The sequence below is a fragment of the Nicotiana tabacum genome, chromosome 2, assembly GCF_000715075.1.
Source record: "Nicotiana tabacum cultivar K326 chromosome 2, ASM71507v2, whole genome shotgun sequence".
Classification (NCBI taxonomy): Eukaryota; Viridiplantae; Streptophyta; class Magnoliopsida; order Solanales; family Solanaceae; genus Nicotiana; species Nicotiana tabacum.
In genome coordinates, this window is record NC_134081.1 from 121,944,336 (window position 1) to 121,947,839 (window position 3,504).

Below are 3,504 nucleotides of genomic sequence, written 5' to 3' on the forward strand. Positions count from 1 at the left end.
TGATGACATGTATGGATTTAGTACTGACATCATCTCACATCGATTGCCTACCGATCCAGCTAGACCACCAGTCAAGCAAAAACCTAGAAAATTCAAGCCTAACATAAGTTTAGGATAAAAGAAGAAGTAACCAAGAAAATAGAGGCGAATGTAGTTAGGGTCACCAATTATCCCACTTTGTTAGCAAATATCGTCCCAGTACCTAAGAAAGATGGGAAGATCACGATATGTGTGGATTCCCGAGATCTCAACAAAGCTAGCCTGAAGGACGATTTCCCTTTACTAAACATCCATATCCTCATCGACAACTATGCGAAGCATGGATATTTTCGCAGGATACCACCAGATCCTGATGCACGAAAAAAATGCAGAAAAGACAGTCTTCACTACACCTTGGGGAGTTTACTGCTACAGATGATGCCATTCGTCTCAAAAATGCTGGTGCTACATACACGAGGGCCATGAAGACCCTCTTTCATGGTATGATTTCAAAGTGGTTGTGACCATGGTAGGCTCATAAAGAGATATCGGTTGGAGACTAAGAAGGTGGGTTATCTCTTGCGAGAAGGTTTGAGGTTGTTTGATTCTTGTGAGGGATTCTATGAAAAGTTTTCCTTCCACCCATTGGGATGTATGTGCAACGATCAGAGTTTAGATCACTTGAGGAAGTTCGCACGACTGTCACAAGGATGAGTATGCACTTAGTAGAGTCTTTGGAGTATTTTCTGACTAGTGTTACATGAACTTATGAAGTACTCAGCTAGATAACAACGCATGCTCATGGAATGATATGAAATAATAAGTATTGTGGGTTAGTAAATGATGCGTTTGTGGCTCCATGCCAAGTAGGGGAGTCTACTATCGACGAACGGGTCATTTGGGCATGTGTTGTTATAATCTTGGACTTGGGTGCACTGTGGATTGGATGTAATGTGAGAAGGTTGTCATTGAGGAGGATTTGTACCTAAGACTTACTAGATGCATGATGTTTTATACCTTATGGATATATGGGGGTTGCGGAGTGGTTCAGGTTTTATATTAGTTGTGGGTGTAGTGCTCAAGAAAGAGGAATTTCTTGTGGGTGTAGTGCTCATAGAGGGCCTTGCATATGGTATTAGACTTTAGATGGATATAGAGGCCGAGACTGAGACTTCTTTCACTCAGGTGGTTGAGATTGCTAGGAGGATAGAGCATATTTGTGGTCAGGGGAGAGAGGCGACATTTGATAAGACGCCTCATCATTTTGGTAGTTTCAGCGGTGCCTCATCTGGAAACAGTGATTCTTTTGGCAAAGGCCATTCCATTAGGCCGGTTTAGTCAGAACTACATGTCTCTCATGGTACTTTAGGTGGCAATGGTACTCGTGGTTCTCACCCAGGGCAGTCATTGTATAGTGCACCTCCAACTCAGTGTTCTATTAGTGCACCTCAATACATGGTATCTATGATGGTCATTCGGGTTGTCAGGCATAGTTCCAAGTTCAGCAGCAATGCAAGGCGAAGGGTAGTGAGAGAGTTTTTGGAGGTGTTCTCTATATATTTGCCGGGTATTATGATCGACAAGGATATTGACTTTTGCATTGATTTGGTTTTAGGCACTCAGCCTGTTTCCATTCCACCAAATTGTATGGCACTAGCTGAGTTTAAGGAATTGAATAAGCAATTCCAAGATTTTCTTGATAAAGGGGTTCATTAAATTGAGTGTCTCTCCTTGGGGTGCGCTGGTATTGTTTGTGAAGAATAAGGATAGTTCTATGAGGATGTGCATAGATTATCGGTAGTTGAACGAGGTCACTATCAGGAACAATTATCCACTTCCTCGTATTAGTGATTTGTTTGATCAGCTTTAGGGAGACAAGGTGTTCTCCAAGATTTATTTGAGATCTGGCTATCATCACGTGAAGATTAAGGCCTAATATAACTTTTAGAACTCGTTATCGTCAGTATGAGTTCTTGATGATGTCATTTGGGTTGACGAATGCTCTAGCGGCTTTCATGGGTTTGATGAATCAAGCGTTCAATCCTAATCTGGATTCCTTTGTGATTGTGTTTATTGATGATATTCTGATTTACTCTCGTAGTAGAGAGGAGCACGAGCATCACTTGTGTAACGGCCCGACTGGTCAATTTGTGTATCTGAGCCCCGTTCCCCTATTTGACGCTACTTGTATGGTTCATTATTGTTTTGTAACCTTCAGGGTTGGTTGGTTTGGCTTTTGGAAAGGTTTGTAGTGAGTTGGCACACTTACTCTCATTTTAGAAACTTATGTTGCTAGAGTTTACCAAGGTTTGACTTTTGAGTAAACAATATGAGAATCGGGATTTGATGGTTCTAGTAGGTTCATATGGTGATTTTGGACTTAGGTGTATATTTAGAATTTTACTCGGAGGTTCCGATAAGGTTTTGGACCCATTGCAAAAAGTTGGCAACTTGAAGATTTGGAGAGTTCATAGGTTTGATCGGGAGTTGACTTTGGGGTTACCGGGATTCGGTTGGTGTTTTGAGGCTTTGGATAGATTCATTTAGTTGATTGTAAATTGTGTGCAAAAGTTTGGTTGGAATCTGAAATGGTTAGGCATGATTAGGACATGTTTGGTGATGTCGGACGGTTTGGAACATAAGAGATTGATTTTGATCGTCAATTCTTAATTTTGATGTTATTTGTAGTGTTTTGAGAATTTGGGTAAGTTTGAATTGGGTATATGGACTTGTTGGTGTTAATGGACGGGGTCCCAGGGGCTCAGGTGTATTTTGAACAATTTCCTCATGGTTTGGAGTTGTGCTTCGCGATCACGGAGCTAGTCTCGCGATTACGGAGAAGGGGAGGGGGCATGAGTTTTTTGTTCATCGCTTTCATGACATGGTTCTCGCATTTGTGTGGTGTCTTGTGTAGGAGGACGCATGATCGCATACGAGTGATCGCTTTTGCAATTGGGTTGAGTCATGCGGGAGTTTGTCTCCATGTTTTCACAGATGGTCCCGCATTCACGTAGAGGCGTGGCCTGGTTGGGAGAGTTAGCCTACGATTGTTACAACCCAAACCACCACTGGTCATTATGGTACTTAACCCACTTTCTAGACAAGAAAAACATAAAGCGATAACGAAACATAATAACAAATGCACAACAAATGAGTCAGAAAGTCGAATAAACATTGATAGAAACTAAGTGAATACATCAAACCCCAGAACTGGTAACACTGATTCATGAGCTCTAACATATGAATACAAGCCTGCTAATATAGTATACTATTTGAAATAATAACAATAATGAGAGATAGAAAGATACGTTGTGGACTGCGATCAGGATGCAGCTCTACCTCAAGTATCAACAACAACGACTACGACTCTCAATGATCAGCTGGGTCCAACTCTTGGATCTGTACAACTAAGTGCAGAGTCTAGTATGAATACGACCGACCATATTTACTTAGTAAGTATCATAACTAGTCTTGATGAGGTAGTGGCGAGAGTGGCCAATGATACTCACTAATCAAACATGTATA